This window comes from Lutra lutra, chromosome 1 (genome assembly GCF_902655055.1).
Source record: "Lutra lutra chromosome 1, mLutLut1.2, whole genome shotgun sequence".
Lineage (NCBI taxonomy): Eukaryota > Metazoa > Chordata > Mammalia > Carnivora > Mustelidae > Lutra > Lutra lutra.
In genome coordinates, this window is record NC_062278.1 from 136,820,838 (window position 1) to 136,842,628 (window position 21,791).

Below are 21,791 nucleotides of genomic sequence, written 5' to 3' on the forward strand. Positions count from 1 at the left end.
TTATTAAAAGCACTTAGGAACAAAATTCAGCAATATAGCTAACAAAAACATCCAGAAATTATGTATCATTTTAAGTACTTTCCTTTCAGTACCAATTAATCTCTCTCCAGTCTTAAAGCAGATTTTTGTTTGCAACATATATCCAGAATCTACCATGACATAGTGCATGTTTCTTTATAGTTAACCTATTACATTACTACATACAGTATTAAACAATCATATCCTTTATCAGATGGGATTAGGTCATATCCTTCCCAAGCCAAAAAATATTGTTATAATAATATAATGATTTAAACAAGAGAGAAAAAAGGGATAGAATTCTCCCCATGTAAATGTCCAGAAATAGACAATCAAAAGCTGATGTGGCAGCTCCAAATATTGAGGACCTAAGTTCCTTCCACCTTTCTGCTCTACTACATACTGTTTCTACTCCAAGTTGCCTCACACTCCAAGAAGACTATGGGCACTCTTGCTAATACATGTACATTGCAGGCAGCAGAAAAACAAAGGGGGAGGAAAAGGCCTACCCTGCTCCCTTCTAACTCTCCTGTGTAATTTCAGCCTACAGTTTATAAACCAGAGCTTTGTCCTTTGGCCACACCTAACGATTTGGGAGGATAGGAAATGTAGTCTCCAACACTGGTAATAATGCCCAGCTATAAAACTGGGGTTCTTCTTATGAAGACAGGTAAAATGAATTCTGTAGGGCAAACTGTAAGATACAGACTGCAATGGAGGTTACAACTCTTCAAAGAAAATAGGAGATGCGCTCAAAATTTCTCAGAAGGGTGGTTCACTGCAAATTATTGGTACATGTACATATGTGTGTATATGTGTCAAAGAAAACCTAAATGTTTAAGTAAATGTTTAAATAAATTTAGGGATAATCTCAGAATAGAATGCTATATAGTCACTGAATATCACACTCTGCAATTTTACTGATACAGAGAAGTGTTCATAATATATTAAATGATATTTAATATTATATGAACACATACATATATGTATACACAGTATATATTTATACATACACATAGGCACATCATTTATCTATGTCCAGAGAGAGACAGAGATCATATACCATTCAAGAGAATGGAACTAATCTACATGTAATATATATGTTTATACATACACATAGGCACATAATTTATCTATATCCAGAGAAAGACAGATCATATACAATTCAAAAGAATGGAACTAATCTACGTGATCATAGTGGTTTAGGCTTTGGGAACTATAACTGTCATTTTCCCCATTTTCTAATTTTTCTACAATGAACACATACTATACTTATGATTTCTTTCTTAAGATTTTATTTATTTATTTAAGATACAGTGAGAGAGAGAGAGAATGAGCACGACTGGAGGGCAGAGGCAGAGGGAGAAGCAGGCTCCCCACTGACATGGGAGCCTGACACAGGACTCAATCCCAGAGCCCTGGGACCCAGACATGAGTCGAAGGCAAATGCTTAACCAACTGAGCTACTCAGGTGCCCCACTTATGATTACTTTTCATGAAGATTTTGGCCTAGATGAGGAAAAGCACCTTATAAAAGTAGTTAGATTCAAGCTTCAATTTACATTTTTACTTAGAATTTGCTCATAATTTAAAAAAAAAAAGTGGAGGTAAATCTATAATTGAGCTGTATTTCTCCCAACTGGGGCAAAACCTGTAGGTTTCCCTTTAGTTGGTAGTAAGAAGCTAACTTCTCTGTGCCCAACTTGTTTTCAACTTACTAACATTCACATATCACATTTGTCAGCTTTATACAAGTCACTCCTAGCCAGATGCTACATCCATCATTCCTAACAATTTACTCTGACATATTGATTACTTTGTTCATATCACTCTGTAGAACTAATCATTTGTACTTCATGCTTCTACAAATCCTTCTACTTTCTGTATTTCTCAATTTTTTTCTACTCTATTGCACATTTTTCTGGTTACTTATATAATGGATACCTCTAACAGAAATTACATCTTCCTTATATCCTTACAACTATCTTGCATTGTCTTGAATTTTCCAGAGCTATTTACTGGATATACACACCATTGTTACATCGTTATTGTATTGTATTCTTACATTGTTAGAGACTTGCTGTCTCTAAGTCTCATAATTTGGAACACCTCGAAGTTCTCCACATTTTCTACAGTGATCCAATTTCCTAAGCCCCTATTGCTATCATATAAAAAAGCAGAAAAACAGGAAAAAAGGCAAGCAACTGGTATATCTAAAACTACTAATATGTGTACTGAATGGACCAAAACAGCAAATAAAAAAGATATACGGTCCATGCACTCTAAAACTTGGTCAAATAAGAAACAAACACACATGTATACATCACACACACACGGCAAATCCTCTCAGCAGAACAGATTCTTTTATTTCTAAATGCTGTTCATTTAAAAGACCCAGCTCAGACACCTAGCAAAAATCAAATATAAATTCAAACCTACCTGAAAAACAGAAATTAAGGCATCACATCACCTGATGAAGAATCATAACTAATACCTCTGTAAATCTTTGATCATTTTTCAAATATATGACACATATCTAAATGAAGCATCACAATAACCTGATGGGACCTCGGTTTTATATAACAGATACACTAATGGCTAAAAGCTTAAAGAGTGAAAGAACATGTTGAACAGCATCAAAAAATATACAAGAAAAGATATATAAATTAAATGTAACAATATAAACAGAAAAAGATATCCAAAATCTAATCAACAGCTGCTTCTTAGCATCATTCCCCATCACATGCAACTAAAAGGACAATCACTAGGCATACATAACAAATAAACTAAATGAAATGATGTATTAACCTATTTGATTCAGTGCCACTAAATTCAAACAATTCAGCAAGATTTTTAAAAATTTAATTGCTTATTGAACCTTAATAAGATTCATATGGTATTACATCTCAGGATATAGAAAAATAATTAATAATAATAAATAATTTAAATAGAAAGTAAAACTGGGCTAAGCAGTTAAAACATCCATCTAGTAAGTGAGTGAAGGAGGAGAAAGGCAGAAAGCCTTTTGAAAAGCTCAGGGGCTAGGTCCTTAAAGAATAGAAAAGTTTTCTCCAAATTATTCCATAGATGTATTGATTCAAAGTTAATGCCTAAGCATATAAAAGACACAAAACACCTTAACTTTGTGGTTTAGAATAAAGATGGATTTAAGCTGGAAATCCACGCTGAAGTTTTTTGGTTTTGGTGGTGGTTGTTTTTTTTTTAATGCATTGTTTCAACCAGACTCAGGGGTCAGACTCTGAGAATATTTGGCCTTATAACTAAAAATTTTTTTAAGATTTATTTATTTGAGGGAGAGCACGACACTGGCAATCCCACAAGTGGAAGGAGGGGCAGAGGGAGAGAATCTTCAAGCTAATTCCACCCTCAGGGTGCAGTCTGTCAGGGCTCAATCTCCCAGCCCATGAGATCATGACCTTAGCCTAAACCAAAAGTCAGATGCTTAACTGACTGAGCCACCCAGGCACACCCTTATAATTTGAAATTTTGATAAACCACACCAAGTTTAACTAATCACCAATCATTCCAATACAAAGAAAAATTAAATATCCCTTGGTGCCTTTTTGAGTTTTTATTCAAATTTATAATCAAATTTGTGCGTATTCTCAGCTGCTTCAAGTCTTCTCTGTGGAGAGAAAAAGGCAGGCTTTAAAAAATTACATATATATACACACATACATATACACACAAACCCATATGCAGAAAATGTTCCCATAATTATAAGCTTTTCACTGGTACTTCCTGATCCTTACTTAAAACATGGAAGTGAATAGGTAAATAAGTTTTTAAGATAATACTAAAAATAACAGTCTTTTAAAATATTTAAGTAAAAGCAAATCAAAGATATTCTACAGCAGCCATGAAAAGCCACAAAGCCAAAATTCATCATCATAAACATTTGTAAATGGTTTAAAATTGGGGGAAAATAAAGGTTAGTACTTTGCACCCCTTGAGCTTACTACAGGGATACTCAATAACTAAAATTACAGATAGCTACATCCTAAGTCAGAGAATCAAAAGTTTTCCCACAAAAACACCCCTAATAAGTGCCCAAACAGGCAATAAACTCATACATATGGGATATTGGGAAGAGAACCCAAAACAGCTAATGGCAATCATTAATTTTCTTCAGCAGTGGGTATTATTTTAAAATAACTGTGCTAATTCTCTCCCATTCCATATTATCTCCCTAAAATTCAACTCGAAACGAATGCACAATGTTTGTACTACTTCCTCACACAGCCAGCACTAAAAAGGGCACAGTTAAAGGTCTCACCTTTTTGCTCAAACCAGAACTTCATGCCTTTATTGGAGGAGTACAGATATTTACACATGAAGGAAAGTTAATTCTAAAAAATTCCTAGGTTTAATCAGCTATTCTTTTCATAAACACTGAATCCACCAAAGAATTAACTCTACCTTTACATATACAGCATTAATAAGCTGTTCTGTTACAAGTTTTTAACCAACTCATTTCTTGAATAAAATCTTTAAAATTACATATTGTATTACAGAAAAATAATTAGTAACCATGTTATAGATGACTCCTTTTCAGCAATTAAGGAATAACTCTAGTATTAAATTGCAAATATTAGCAAGAAAATCAAATGGGAGATAGTTCATGCCTTGTTCTCACCTAATTATGAAAATTATCTAAAAAGGTTATAGGACTTATTTCAAATTCTATATAGTTAGGAGTCATAACTATTCATAATTATACATTTGAGCGTAAATTATCTTAAATTAAATATTCTGAATTTAAATTATCTTTATGAATTTTATAATTAAGCCATTCTTCTCATTTGTATTAAATCCTTTAACAAAAAAATTACAGCTAATCTAAAATTTTAAGAACTGTATCTTTTAAAATAAAGTCATTAATTTTCAGTCACCTTTTGATGGATTGCCATTTACATGTAAGGAAATATGGGTTATTATTTTTGCATTTAAGTTCTAAGAAAAGTAAATAAAAATCATTAACTAAAGGTTATTTTAAATTTTTAAATTTAAATTAGTGAGTTTTCTAAACTTTGGGATAATTTTTGGTAAATGCTTTTTGTTTAAAAATTATAAACTTCCATATAATTATAAATGCAATTTTAATCTAAGTTATTTAATTTGACATAATTTAAATTCAAAGGTATCATGAATAGTTATTATAACTTTTAATTACATTGTATCTGAGACGATATCACTTTAAGGAAAAAATTATAGGTCATGCACTAACTCCACTTCATTTTACTATGAATATACTTTATCACATATAAAAATTGATCTTTATGTTCCAAAATATATATATTGGACATTATATCCATCTTCTCTCTTTAATAACATTTACAAAAATTTTCACAGTTATTCAGAAAATGTGAGTTCAGATTTTAAAGTACATTTTTTGGGTAAAGTTCCTAGAATCACTTAGATAAATTTAATCTACTGAATATTTACTGAAAAGATTAAACCATTATAATTAAATACTTTTACAATAAAAAGAAATCAATGCAACAAAATGTCCAAATAAGAGAAATAGTTCATGTTTCTCCTGAAAGCCCAATTATTTCTATATATTCTAATACACAAAAAATAAACAGTTGTTGGGAGTTCTTTTTGATGGCTTTTACTTCTGTGAAGTAAGCACAAACTTACTGGTTAATGGCTGTTAATATAGCTTCTCCACAACTATAAACATAAATAAAATAAACAACGAATACGTTAAAATAGTTATACTTCTCTCCATAAGAAACCAAGTTAACTTCTTGAGCAGAAAGAACTGAAAAAAGAAAAAGCATGCTATACTAAGTGCCATGAAACCCAAATGTTGATAAAGGTGTAAATGGAATTCATTAGGTAAGTTGTTTTTTTTTTTTGAGAAATTTTGGAACTATAAAAAAAATAGTAATAATATTACAAATATCTACATTTCCCAACCAGAATTTATAACAAATGACACTCACAGTGTGAATTCAAAGTCCATAAATATGAACCTTTGTTTCACTTTATGCATATTTACAAAAGAATTAAGTGGAGATAAAGTTAAAGTCTACTATTCATCATTCCTAGTGCCATTTCCTTCTTTTCACCTCATTATTAGCAACCACTGTCATGAAACTGGCATGTACTTTTATATTTTCTACATTTTTATTTACATATTGCAGAAGGAGTCATGTTTTGTGTATTTTTTCAATTTTCATAAATGGTATAAAAAAACACTTGCTTTTTCATTCAACATTATCTTTGCGATCTACTAATATGGATATACTTCATTCCTTTTTTTTTAAAAGATTGTATTTATTTGGGAGAGAGAGAAAACAAGTTGGGGGGAGGGGCAGTGGGAGAGAAAGAAGCAAACTCCCTGCTGAGCTGGGAGTCAGCCAAGGAGCTCTATCCCAGGACCTGAGGATCACGACCTGGGCCAAAGGCAGACACTTAACCAACTGAGCCACCCAGGAGCCTCTACTTCATTCCTTTCAACAGTATGTGGTTCAGTACTTCCTATTAATTTATAATGGGAATACTATTATGAATAGTACCCTAATATGAAGCTTCCTATTATGAAGTACTGAATCACATATGCAGACCACATCTTATTTATCCAATCGTCCACTAATGGACACTTAGACTGTTTCTAATTTTGTACTATTACAAGGCTTTAAGGAACATCCTTGAGCAAACCTCTATGTTTACAATATAAAAACATGTGAACTTTATTCTTTAAAGTAAGGTTTCTCAACCTCGGCACTACAGGCATCTTGGATTGAATAATCCTCTGTTGTGGGAGTCTGCTTTGTCAACTGTAGGACATTTTAGCATCATCCTTGATGTTCAATAATCCAGACCATCAAAAAGATGGCACTTTAGGAGGATTACAGACCTCTTCCAAACCTGCAGTGCTCCCTTCTGCATCTTCAGCGTATTTCCCTGGGCAGTTAACAAACAGTTAATGCTAGTGTTGTCTTTGACTTTTTATTGAAATTTTATAAATTCCCATGGTTTAAAAATGGATGTAGATGCCTCCACAGATGTGACAACCAAAAAAGTCTACAGGCATTACCAAAAGTCCCTTGAGAGGTAACAACGCCCTGGTTGAGAACACTGTTCTAAGGCATACATGAAAGTATATACATATATATTTTCTACTTTACTGAATACTGTGCAACTGTTCTCCAAACAGCTTTATCAATTTATATTACCATCAGCATATAATACCTCTGATTTCCAAATATCCTTGCCAGAACTTGATAACATACCAATTAAAATATTTCCAGCAAAATCATTAACTTTCCAAAAGGAGACTGCCACTGCAACTCAAGAAAAAAGGTACATGTGTGCTACTTCCAAGAAATTATAAAAACCCTAACTGTAAATGGAGAAATTGACTTACATTATACCCTTCTCATGTTACTTTCCCTTTTTTTTGCTAATAAATTTTTCTTGACATTGATTAGTATTAGTATACTGAATTAACTCTAACTTCATAAAACTTATTTTTTCTAGAAGCTTCAAAACTATGATCTTTGGTCCACATTTCATAAAACTTTCAATATCCTAAAGAGTTTTAAATAGCATACTTTAGAGTATTTTGTTTCAACTGATGTCCCCACCTGTAGAAGGTTCCTCCTCTAACACTTATAAATTGGTCACATCTACATATAAAAGTAGGCTAAAGATATGCAACTGGACTTCCATGATGGAAATATCTTCTACCAAACTTCCTATATAAAAAGGAATCTACTCAGCAAACTGATTTTAAAACTGGTAATCAGACTGAATCAAGATAGTGGACTCGACTCACACTGTAGCCTCCCTATCTCATACCAAATCTACAGAAATTAGATCTCAAATACATGGTCCCTGATTTCCAACTTCCTGTAAAGATCAATTGCAATTCCCGCTCATCAGTTCTATGAAATGCTTTTGTTGTTTTTTGATATAAATTCTACTTTGGGCTAAGCAGTCTTGTACGAATTTGTTACTGGCACCACAAGAACCTTGTCTAAGACAGTGGCACAATGAAATGTTGATTCTACGGACAATGATTCCAGTGCTGACCAGACTAAAAAACCAGAAGGTAGACCAGAAACTAAGAGGAATACCAGAAATACAGAAAACAAAATCTTAACTGAAGTACAAACAACAACAAAAAAACTACCACATTTGCTGCAAAATACAGGAGTTTCCCTGAGAATCCCAAATACAAAAAAGCTATGTTATTTGAAGCTAGAGGAAGTCTGAAGGCTATCAGCAGCACAAAGAGTAAGAGTATCAGGCAGGCTACCTCCACACCTCTCACCCCCATGCCTTAAGGTGAAGCAGCCAGTAAGAGAGGTACCTGTGTGTCTCCCCCCTAACCTCCTGCCCCCAAATAGGAGTGTGAACCCCTGGTAAAAAATAGTTTGTAGAAGATTGGTACCCTGCCTAAAGAAAATGTACCTCAACATTCTATTACCCCAGGTTTCTGAGGAAATGTGTAAAAATGATCAATAAATGCTTTAGGAAGATGAATCCTGTATCAGTAAGAAGAATGAACTAAGGGGTGCCTGGGTCGCTCAGTCGGTTGGGTGTCTTTTGTTTTTGGCTTGGGATATGATCTCAGGGTCATGGGATCTGCCCTCTTGATGGGCTCTGCACTCAGCAGGGAGTCTGCTTAGATTCGCTCTCCCTCTGCCCTTTCCCTCTGGCATTACTGCAAGCTCGCTCACGGGCTCTCTCTCCAATAATTAAATAAATCTTGAAGGAGGAAGGAGGGAGGAGGAGGAGGAAGGAGGGAGGAGGAGGAGGAAGAATGAACTAAAAAGAGGGACGAATACAGATAGGAAAGCCAGTCAGGAAACAGTACAGGCATGTAAGGACTTGAAATTCAGGGACTCTAAACAGAAAACACAGATTCGCCTAGGCGTATTGATAGGAATGGAAAGAACCTGTTGAATTACCTCATGTTAGAAGAGAGGAAAAGATAAAGACTGCTTCATTTATTTTAGGAAAATGCTCATTATAAGTTTTGCTTATTACAATATCTGTAGCACTTAGATACCTGTAAGTTAAGTCAATAAATTAATCTGAAGATAAAGAAGTCAAAAGTAACCCTTAAGACTTGGAGGCTGAGAAGGTGGTATGAGGCAAATAAAGAGCAAAGTGTGGAGAGAACACTTGATTTCTTTTTAAAGATTTCTTTATTTGAGAAAAAGCATGAGAATGTGTGTGAGCAAGGCAGACAGACAGAGGGAAGGGGAGGGGGAGAGAGTCCCAAGGAGACTCTGCACTAAGCACAGAGCCCAAGGCAGGGCAAGATCTCACGACTCTGAGATCACAACCTGAGCTGAAACCAAGGGTCTATCACTCAACTTAGTGAGCCATGCAGGAACACTTGATTTTAAAAGACTGTGATTATTTCAAGTTTTAGAAATGCTGAGTTTGTTTCTATGATGGTTATTTTTGTAAAAAATATATATATTATTTTTTATACCAAACATATTTTTAAGTTTTTAGCTTTAAGGAGGTATTCGATATGTGTAGAGAATAAATATGATATCTATAAATATGATCAACTCATCTCGTTCCTAAAAAGTATAATATGAACATTATTAAGTTCCTGGTGTCTTCATCCCCAATTCTAACGTGCCCCACATCCCATATAGGAAATTACTATCCTAATTTTTTTCTTGATCATACTTTCACTTTTCCTTAACATTTTACCCTGTTTTTGTATAATTAAACACTATGTTTAGTTTTTAACTTGTTTTGAACTTCCCCCATTAAAATAAGAATCATACTACAAGGCATAGCTTATTTTATTGTGCTTCACTTTATTGCACTTTACAGATACTTTTTTTTTTTTAAACAAAATGAAGATTTGTACCAACCCTGCATCAAGCAAGTTTATCAGCTCCATTTTCCCAACAGCTGCTCACCTTGTGTTTGTCTCACACTTTAGTAATTCTTGAAATATTTCAAACTTCTTGCACTATTATTTATGGAGATATGTGATCAGTGATTATGACTCACTGAAAGTCAGAAAATGGTTGACATTTTCTAGCAATAAAAATTTTTTTAGCAATAAAGTATTTTTTTTTAAAGATTTTATTTATTTTGTCAGAGAGAGAGGAGAGCGAGCGAGCACAGGCAGACAGAATGGCAGGCAGAGGCAGAGGGAGAAGCAGGCTCCCCGCCAAGCAAGGAGCCCGATGTGGGACTCGATCCCAGGACGCTGGGATCATGACCTGAGCCGAAGGCAGCTGCTTAACCAACTGAGCCACCCAGGCGTCCCAATAAAGTATTTTTTAATTAAGGTATGTGCATTGTTTTTAGGCATGCTATTGCACACTAAATAGACTATAATATAGTATAAACATAACTTTTTTTATTGTGTTATGTTAGTCACCATACAGTACATCATTAGTTTTTGATGTAGTGTTCCAAGATTCATTGTTTATGTACCACACCCAGTGCTCCATGCAATTCGGGCCCTCCTTAATACCCACCACCAGGCTCACCCATTACACCAAACCTTTCCCTCTAAAACTCTTGTTTTTTTCTCAAAGTCCAGAGTCTCTCATGGTTCATCTCCCCCTCTGATTCCCCCACTTCACTTTTCTTTTCCTTCTCCTACTGTCCTCCATGTTATCCCTTATGTCCCTTATGGTAAGTGAAACCATATATTTGACTTTCTCTGCTTGACTTATTTTACTCAGCATAATCTCCTCCAGTCCCATACATGTTGATGCAAAAGTTGGGTATTCATCCTTTCTCATGGCTGAGTAATATTCCATTGCGTTTATGGACTACATATTCTTTATCCATTCATCTGTTGAAGGGCATCTGGGCTTTTCCAGAGTTTGGCTATTGTGGACATTGCTGCTATGAACATTGGAGTACATGTGGCCTTTCTTTTCACTACATCTGTATCTTTGGGGTAAATGCCCAGCAGTGCAATTGACAGGTCATAGGGTAGCTCTATTTTTAATTTTTTTTTTTTTTTTTTTTTTTTTTTTTTTTTTTTTTTTTTTTTTTTATTTTTTTCAGCATAACAGTATTCATTATTTTTGCACCACACCCAGTGCTCCATGCAATCCGTGCCCTCTATAATACCCACCACCTGGTGCCCCCAACCTCCCACCCCCCACCCCTTCAAAATTCTCAGATCGTTTTTCAGAGTCGATAGTCTCTCATGGTTTACCTCCCCTTCCAATTTCCCTCAACTCCCTTCTCCTCTCCATCTCCTCTTGTCCTCCATGCTATTTGTTATGCTCCACAAATAAGTGAAACCATATGATAATTGACTCTCTCTGCTTGACTTATTTCACTCAGCATAATCTCTTCCAGTCCCGTCCATGTTGCTACAAAACTTGGGGATTCATCCTTTCTTTCTTTCTTTCTTTTTTTTTTTTTTTTTTTTTTACAGCTTTATAAACATATATTTTTATCCCCAGGGGTACAGGTCTGCGAATTATTTTTAATTTTTTGAGGAATCTCCACTATTTTCCAAAGTGGCTGCACCAACTTGCGTTGCCACCAACAGTATAAACTTTTATTATATGCACTGAGAAACCAAAAATATTCATTTGACTTGTTTTCTTGCAATATTTACTTTGTTATTAAATTAAATATTAAAGAGCTCTGGAACCAAACAAGCAATATTTCCAAGGTAAGCCTGGTTATGTGTTTTTTCAGAGAAGACACACTAGTTTTCACTAAATATTGTATGTTTCTAAGGTAATCAGTGTGATTATATGTGGTTATAGGTCATTCATTTGCACTACTCTACAACACTTCAATATATGACTGTATGAACATGTTAATGTACACACAACTTCATCCTTTCTCCTACTGCTGTATATTTGAGTATTTCTAAGTTTACACTACAACAAATAATGCATCTAACAAATCATTCTTGAGCACATACCCTGGTGCACACATACAAGAAGATGATGTACAAACTAGAAGGGAAATTGTGTCACAGGTTACATATATGTTCAATTTTACAGATAACACTAAATTATTTTCACTCTATTATTTTCAAAGAAAAGTTGTTTAAATTAGAAAGCCAGTACACCAAAGAACATAAGCAATATAAAACAGATGCCTAATTAAATTTAAATCACAGGTAAGCACTCAAATCCACATTAAAAATAATCATCACCATTGTGTTACTGCCCAGCATTACAAGTTAAAATATTATATCAACATCTCACAGGAAATGGTCTCCTCACTCCCTTCTGTTTACTCAGTGTATATTTTCATCTCAACATGCCACTCTCTTAGACAAAGTTTTCTGGGTGCCAATAACAAAAACATATACAAAGGTACTTAGCCCAAAATGAGAACTTATATTAAAAAGAAATAAAGGTATCTCACAGAACTGACAAGTAGAAATTACAGTGGGAGATGGAAATCAGGTACTACAAAGCTGCCAAGAATTAAATCTATTCTAACCTCTGGAACTAAACTGCCTCTCAAAGATGACAGACAGTTTTTCTCTGAAAGCAGGCTTCATTTTGCTCTCTGCACACCAGTCCCCTCCACTGTTTCTCTATGATCATAGGATAACCATGGTTGTCCATGCCTCAGTAATGCACATTTGTCTAGAAGAAGAACCCAATAGACTCTAACTTGGATCTTTTCTTTCCAACAATTCTAAATTGCTGAAAAACTGCTTAGCCCAGGTTAGCACAGGGGTCTACCTATGTTCCCAACAGCTATATGTACTAGGAATACGATGGTCTTACTTTACAAACACTATAAAGCTTTACAGAGCTACCCTTGAAGCAGAAGCATCAATTCTCAGACAAGGGCCTATGATGGACAGATGTAACAGAAAACATCTACAACGACCAAGGGAAAATAATGACAGGTAAAATGGATTATAACTAGGAGAAACCTAACCATAATTCTACACAATTGACACCTACAATCAGCATTCAAAAGTCAAAACATGCACATAACCAATGGTCATTCTAATAGCAGATACCAGTAGTTTACTCTCTTGTTTTTCTCCACCTGCCCCTTAAGTACAGTTTGGAGCTATGACACCAAAAGTACAAGTAACAAAAGGAAAATTAAATATCACTAAATATCACTAAAAATTTAAAACTTTTGTGCTTCAGTGTACAGCTCAACACTTCAACAAAGTGAAAAGACAACCCACTGAACAAAATAAAATGTTTCTAAGTCATTTATCTAATAAGTGATTTGTATTCAAAATATATAAAGAATCTCAAAATTCGGGGCACCTGGGTGGCTCAGTGGGTTAAAGCCGCTGCCTTCGGCTCAGGTCATGATCCCAGGTTCCTGGGATCAAGCTCCACATCGGGGTCTCTGCACAGCGGGGAGCCTGCTTCCTCCTCTCTCTCTCTCTCTGCCTGTTTTTTCTGCCTACTTGTGATCTTTGTCTGTCAAATAAATAAATAAAATCTTAAAAAAAAAATCTCAAAATTCAATAACAGAAAGACAACCCAATTAAAAACCAGGCAAAAGATCTAAATAAACAAATCTCCAGAGAATATATATAAGTGCCCAATAAACACCTAAAAAGATGCACATCATTAGTCATCAGAAAATTACAAATCAAAACCACAATGAAAAACAAAGTCAGCAAAATGACAAGGTAGGGAACTTCAAGTACTCTCACCTGACAGAAATGTCAAAAAACAAGCACTAACTATCAGAACCAAGTTGTTAAAACTAGGGAAAACAGATAAAGATTTACGACCAAGCAAGTGACAAATCAAGAAAAAGACAATTTTAAAACCTGGCACAGGAGCAACTTTAATCTATGTTCCTAGTATAGAACCCTGTTCCCAGAGACAGCAGAACAGATTTTATTCACAAATTCATGTGAATATTTATTCTCACCTGTCTGGGTACTACTTGAAGGACTGATGCAAGATACTCATGTCTGTTTCACCTAACTCAGAGCTCAAGCCAAAAAGCCAGTAGTCATTTGAAAACATAGCAAGCAGAACTGACAACTTAAAAATGCCTGGAACAAAAGATTACTATCTAAACATACAATAAATTACCTAAGACACAGGAGCAAAAGCTAGGGAGTGTTTCTTTGACAAATTAAGGGTACAGATGTAACTATGAAGACAACATGTACACCCACAACAATAAGTATGCTGAGAAAAGACCTGAGATCACAATTCCAGAGTCCCGGGACGGGCTCAGCCACATCAGGCTGCTGCTCAGCAAGGAGTCTGCTTCTCCCTCTGCCCCTCCCTCCTACTTGTGCTCACTTGCCCTGTCCTAAATAAATAAATAAATAAAGGGAAGGGAAGATAATGGAAGGGAAGGAAAGACCTGAGAGATCTCTAAGCTTCCACCTTGGAATGACCACTGGGCTCAGTGCAAATCTGCCTAAGTGAAGGACTGCCCTGACAGTCAATCTACAAACCCCAGGAAAGGTATTCTTACATTTGTTTAGAACTTTTTGGTTTTTGTTTTAGTTTCTGGCACTCAAAGCAGTCTGTCAAAACTTGGATGAACACAAACTAAATCGAGAGAATTATCTGACCCCACGTGACAAGGAATAAAGTCTTTGCAAAAAAAAAAAAAAAAAAAAAAAAAAGACTTGGAAAAAAATCACTCAACAAAATGGACTACTGGAGCCTTTAAAAAACAAAAAAGACATAAAACCTTGAGGAAAATGGAGACTACTGATTTACAGAGTTATAACATTATGATATCCATATACCCAGTTATCAACAACAACAAAAATCACAAGGCATAGGAAGAAACAGGAAAGAATGACCCATCCAATAGAAAATTGATAAGACTATCCTTGAGGAAATCCAGACATCATACTTACTAGACACGGGCTTTAAAACAACAGTCTTAAATATGCTCAAAAAGCTTAAAGAAAACAAGAAAAACAACAAAAACAATTCATAGAATCAATATATAAGCAAAATTAGAGTATCGATAAAGAGAGAAATTATAGAAAGGAACCAAAGAGAAATGCTGAAATTGAAAGCATAACTACAATGGAAAAAAAATAAAATCACTAGGCTGACTCAAGAGCAATTTCAGCAAGCAGAAGAAGAATCAATGAATCTGAATGTAGGATATTTGTAATTGCTGAATCTGAGAAGGAGAGAACAGAATGAAGAAAAGTGAACAGAACCTAAGAAACCTTCTGAGACATTAAGCTGACCAACACAGACAATATGAGAGTCCCAAAGGGAGGAAAAGGAAAGGAACAGACTATTTAAAGAGGTGAAAAATCTTCCCAAATTAGATGAAATTGATGAATCTACAAATCTAAGAAGGTTGAACGCTAGGTAGAATAAATTCAGAGACCCATTCTAATAAAACTAATGAAGCCCAAAGACAGAATCGTGAAAGCAGCCCAACAGAAGTGACTCATCAAGTACAGGGAGGCCTCAATAAGGTTAACAGCTGATTTCTCATCAGAAACCAAGGAGGACAGAAGGCAGTAGGATAACAAATTTGTACTATAAGAAGAAACCTTGAGATGGTTCATTTTATGTGTCAATTGACTGAACCACAGAGTGGCCAGACATTTGATCACACATTATTTAAGATATGTCTGTGTAGGTGTTTCTGGCTGAGGTTAACAAATGAATTGGTAGACTGAGTAAAGCAGATTGCCCTCCACAAGGTAGGTATGCCTCATCCAGATAATCAAAGACCAAAAAGACTGAGTAAAAATGAACTCCCCTGATTAACTGCATTGAACTGGATCTATAGTCCTTTGCTTCCTTTGGAGTTGAACTGAAACACTGGTTCTGCTTAGATCTGGAGCCTACCAACTTTCGGACTAAAACAACCCATCAGCAATCCTGGATCTCAGGCCTTCGGACTCTGACTAGAACACCACTACTGGCTTTCTTGGGTCTCCATCTTATGACTGCAGATCGTGGGACATCTCAGCCTTCAAAATCACCTGAGCCAATTCCTTATAACAAATGTTTAAGTAAATGCGTGCATGCACACACATGTACACACGTGTGTGCACACACACATACACACACACACACCCTATTGATTCTCTTTTTCTGGAAAACCCGGCCTAATACAACTGTCAACCAAGAATTTTGTATAAGGCAAAACCATCCTTCAAATATGAGACAGAAATTAAGATATTCCCAGATAGGGGCACTTTGGTGGCTCAGTCAGTTAAGCATCTAACTCCTGATATCAGCTCAGGTCTCAATCTCAGGGTCATAAGTTCAAGCCCCACTCTGGGCTCCACGCTGGGTATGGAGCCCACTTAAAAAAAAAAAAAGTTAACATAGTTCATTACCACTAGACCCATACTACAAATAATGCTAAAGGGAATCTTTAGTCTAAATGAAAAGCACTACAAAATAACTCATTGCCATATGAATAAAGACTTCCAAAGAAGGTAAACACATGGGCAAATAAAAGGCCACTATCATTGTACTTTTTACTGGTAGCCTCATTTTTTATTCCCTACAAGATTTAAAAGAAAAATACTTTTTTAAAAATTATTCATCTGTGGTACTGGCATACAATGTATAAAGACATAACCAGAGACAAAAACTCTTAAAACTCTTAAAAACTCTTAAAAAGGATGAGAGAACAGAGGTATCATAGGCACAGAGATTTGTATGCATTACAGTTAAGCTGGTACCAATTTGACCTAGACTGTAATAAATTCAGAACATTAGTAGTCATCTTCATGGTAACCACAAAGAAATATCTAAAAATATATACAAAAGGAAATGAGGAGGGAATCAAAATGATTCACTACAAAAATCAATTAAACGCACAAATAAGAACAGTAATGGAGGGGCAAAAAAGGAGTAAGATATACAGGAAGCACATAACAAAATGGCAGAGGCAAGTGCTCCTTTTCTGTAATTATTGTAAAAAGTAAACAAAAAACGTCCAGCGGAACTGAAAAATAAACAGTTCCACATAAATAGTTGGAGATTTCAATCCTCTACTTCTCATAACAGATAAAACATCTGGCAAGAAGATCAATAAGAAAATAGAGGACATAAACAACACTATAAACCAACTAGACCTAATAGGCTATATATAGAACACTCTACAGAATAGCAGAATATATTCATCCCATGTGCAGATGGAACATTCTCCAGGAAAGACCATATGTTACACCATAAAACAAGTCTCAATAATTTCAAAACACTGAAATTATACAAATTATCTTTTTTCTGACCACAATGTAATAAAACTAGACAAAAACTACAGAAGGAAATTTCACAAATACATGGGAACTAATACAGTCCTAAACAACCAATTGGTAAAGAAGAAATCACAAGAGAAATCAGAAATTAGAGATCAATGAAAACAAACACAACATATCAAAACTTACAGGAAACAGCAAGATCATGCTCAGATGGGTGTTATAATTGTAAATGCCTACATTAAGAAGAAGAAAGAGCTCAAACCAGTAACCTCACTTGAGGACTAAGAAAAGGAAAAGCAAACTAAACACAAAGCTTTCAGAAGGAAGGAAATAATAAAGATCAGAAGTAAAATAAAGAAACACAAAAGAGTCAACACCAAAAGCTGTTCTTTGAGATCAATGAAACTGACAAATCTTTAGCTATAAAAGAAAAGACACAAATTACAAAAATCAAAGAGTAGAAACATTACTATAGACCTTAGAGAAGTAAATAATGTGAACAATTTTATGCCAACATATTAGATAACTCAGAGAAATGGACCAATGTCTAGAAACACACAAATTACATCAACTGACTCAAGAAGAAAAAGAAAAACCTCAAATGACCTAAGCCACTAGAGATGGAATCAGTAATCAAAGACCTACCAATAAAGAAGTCCAGGACCAGATGGCTTCACCAGTGAATTATATCAAATATTTAAGGAATTAATACCAATTCTTTTCAAACTCTTAAAAATAATGAAAGAAAAGGGAAAACTTCCCAACTCATTCTAAGCACCCAGCATTACCCTGATACCAAAGAGAAACTAAGGCTTCACATGAAAAGAAAACTACAGATCATTATACTCTGAATATAAGTCAGAAATGTCCAATTAGGAGCGCCTGGGTGGCTCAGGGGATTAAGCCTCTGCCTTCCGCTTAGGTCATGATCTCAAGGTCCTGGGATCAAGACCCTCATTGGGCTCTCTGCTCAGCCTGCTTCCCCCACCCCACCCCCGCTCTCTCTGCCTGCCTCTCTGCCTACTTGTGATCTCTGTCTGCCAAATAAATAAAATCTTAAAAAAAAATGTCCAACTAAGATCTAACAAGCCAAATCCAACAGAATATTAAAAGGACGTACATCATGACCAAGTGGAATTTATCCCAGGAATTCAAGGATGATTCAACACAACAAAATTCGTCATTGTGATACACATTAATAGAATGAAGGGGGGGGGTACATGATCCTAACAACTGAGGCAGAAAATGCACTTAATATTCAAACCACCCTTTCGTTATAAAAACACTTAGAAAACCAGGAATTAAGGAAACTCCCCTCAACAGGATAAAAGGCACTTATGAAAACTCCAAGGGTAACATCATACTTATGGTGAAAGATTGAAATCTTTACTTCTAAGATCATGAAAAAAACTAGGATGCCCTTATTTACTACTGCAATTCAACAATCTACTGGAAATTCTAGCCAGACCAGTTAGACAATGAAATTTTAAAAAGTAAAAGGCATCCAAATTCAGAGAGAAGAAGTAAAACTATCTCTATTCACAAGTGAAATGATCCTATATATAAAATGGAATTCCAAAAGAATCCACAAGAAAGCCAGTAGACCAAATAAACAATTTCTGCAAAGTTGCAGGGTACAATTTCAACACACAAAATCAGTTGTGTATCTGCGATGAACGATGCAAAAAAGAAAATTTAGAAAGTTATTCCATCTATAATAGCATCAAAAAGAATGAAACAACCAGAAATAAATTTACCCAAGGAAATGAAAGACTTATACACTAAAAATTACAGAAGACTGCTGAAAGAAATTAAAGTTGACCTAAATAAATGGAAAGATATTCTAAGTTTATGAGTAGGAAAACTTAATATTCTTAAGATATAAATACTACTCAAAGTAATCTACAGATTCTATCAAAATTCCAATAGCCTTTTTGCAGAAATGGTAAAGCCTATAGCTAAGCAGCACAAACCGTATTTAGGGATGATGAAAAGTTCTAAAAACTAATTGTAGTGATGCCTGACCAACTCTGTGGAAATCTCAAAGCCACTGAATTGTACACTTTAAAATAAATGGACTGATTGGCATGTGAATTATAGCAGTTAAAACTGTTTTAAAAATGGGGAGGAGTCTAAGATGGCATAGGAGTAGGAGACCTTAGTTTTTGTCTGGTCCCAGGAATACAGCTAGATAGCTATTAAGTCATTCTGAACACTTGCAAACTCAACAGGAGATCTAAGAAAATAGCTGCAACTGTACAAATTGAAAAGCAACCACTTTCTGCAAGGTAAGAGGTGGGGCAGTATATGGAGAGATAGACCACAGTGGGGAGGGAGCCTCCGTAACACAGCACCAGAAAGTGATATAGCAGCAAAGGACAAAATTGGAACTTCTAGACATCTGCTCTGGTGAGGGATGTCCCTGCCTGAAATGTACTAAGGTAGTGAGGCAGGTCAGAATCCTAGGTGGGACAATGTGGTCTCTGGATCCTGGAGGTCACAGGATGACCAGGGTTATGTGAGTGCAGCAGAGCTCCCAGGCATCAGAGCAGCAAAGCCAGCTGTAATCAGCAAACCCAGGAGTGGGCTTATAGCTCAGCGTTCCCATAAACTACAAACCGGGGCATGGCTCTCCAAGCAGGAGCCCAGCAGGCAGTGGAACCAGGATGAGACCGCCCCCCATCTCCCCTGGGACCAGCAGTCCACATGTGTACAGCAGGATCCTGCAGATTTTCAAGACTCAAAAACGTGGTCATGTGCCTGAGATTAAAAAAACACTCAGTCACAGGCCAGTGGAGCATGGAGTGTGGACTAAGACCAGGGAGACAGGAGTGACTGATTGCTTTTCCCTGAGGGTGCACTGAGGAGTGGGGCCCTGAGCTTTCGGCTCGAGGACTGGAGACTGGAAGGCCGCCATTTTCATTCTCATCCTCTAAAGCTGAGGGGGAAGCCTTCAGGGAACAAAAGCCACACAAAGCAACCTGGGCCACTTACGCAGGGCAGTGCAGGACTGGCCCTGGCAAAGACATCTGAGAAATCAGTGCAACAAACTGCTCACCCAGAAGATCCGCAAAAAACATCCTGGCCAAGAATAAGTTTCCCAGTCACAGAGACATACAAAACTTCAGAGTTAGGGGAAAACAATATACAGAATTCATGGGTTTTTTCCTCATGATTCTTTAGTCTTTTCAATTTTAATTTTTTTTTCTTTCCTTTTTCAACCAATTTCATAACCTTTCTAAAGTCTTATTTAATTCTCATTTTTATAATTACATTCTATCCTTTCATTGTCTTTAATGTTATATTGTATATACATAACTTTCTCTTTCTTTACAATTTTGGGATGCAATTTCTTCTAACATTCCAAAATATAACCACGATTTAGTGTATTATCGTTCTCTTCACCTGTTTCTTATACTTTTTTTTCCATTTTTTGTTTGTTGTCTTTTAATTTTCATTTTTACAGTAACATTCTATCCCTTCATTGCATTTGTGTACATATATAAGTTTTTCTTCATTTACAACTTTAGGATCTAGTTTTCTAACAAACAGCAATATACACACAAGATCCAGTATATTACTCTGTTCTGTTCCAATCAGATTACATTCTTTTTTTTTTTTTTCTCTCAGTTTCAGGTGTCTTCTGACTTGATTAGTGTATATTTCTCTGGGGTTGCTGTTACCACTTTAGTATTTTCATCTCTCATTCATCTATTCTTCTCTTGAGAGACTGAAAGATGGAAAAACTCACCTCAAAAAAGAGAAAAAGAGACAGTACTGACTGCCAGGGACCTAATCAGTATGAATATAAGTAAGATGTTGGAAATAAAGATCAGATTACGATTATAAGGATACTAGCTGGGCTTGAAAAAAGCACAGAAGTCACTAGAGAATCCCTTCCCGGAGAAATAAAAGAACTAAAATCTAATCAAGTTGAAATCAAGAAAGCTACTAATGAGATGCTATCAAAAATGGAGGCTCTAACTGCGAGGATAAATGAGGCAGAAGAACAATTAGTGATTTAGAAGACAAAAATGGTGGAAAATAAAGAAGCTGAAAAAAGGAGATAAACAACTACAGGATCACAGGGGGAAGAATTTGACAGATAAGGGATACCAAAAAGCAAAACAATATTAGAATAGTTGGGATCCCAGAAGAGGAAAGAGCAGTGGGGGCCCGAAGATATACTGGAGCAACTTATAGCTGAGAACTTCCCTAATCTGGGGAAGGAAACAAGCATTCAAAAGTTCAGAAGACATAAATCAATAAAAATAGGTCAACACCACAATATATAATCCTGAACTTGCAAATCTCGGAGACAAAGAGAAATGAGGTCTGTAACCAACAAGGATAGAAACATTAGACTGGCAGCAGACCTCTCCACAGCGACCTGGCAGGCCAGAAAGAACTGGCATGATATATTCAGGGTGCTAAATCAGAAAAATATGCAACCAAGAATACTTCATCCAGCAAGGAAGTCACTGAAAATAGGAGACATAAAAAGATTCCAGGACAAAAAAAGAGCTAAAAGAATTTGTGATCACTAAACCAGCTCTGCAGGAAGTATTAAAGGAGATCCTTTAAGCAAAGAGAGAGCACAAAAGTAACATAGACCAGAAAG

The 21,791-nt window shown here is 35.6% G+C and overlaps 2 protein-coding genes across 7 annotated transcripts in view; one reads left to right on the forward strand and one right to left on the reverse strand.

Annotated features, from left to right (window-relative positions):
* TBC1D5 (TBC1 domain family member 5) overlaps positions 1 to 21,791 on the reverse strand; it is a 560,004-nt gene that overhangs the window by 506,640 nt on the left and 31,573 nt on the right. For 3 of the 6 annotated variants that reach the window (XM_047737657.1, XM_047737628.1, XM_047737665.1), the window contains exon 2: positions 5,748 to 5,806. The exons of the other annotated variants lie outside the window; for them this stretch is intronic. The gene's annotated coding sequence lies outside the window, so the exon portion shown is untranslated. The remainder of the gene's footprint in view (positions 1 to 5,747; positions 5,807 to 21,791) is intronic. 6 annotated transcript variants of the gene reach the window in all.
* The window catches only part of LOC125102189 (uncharacterized), an 83,441-nt gene that overhangs the window by 26,953 nt on the left and 34,697 nt on the right, over positions 1 to 21,791 (forward strand). The gene's annotated exons all lie outside the window — the stretch shown is intronic.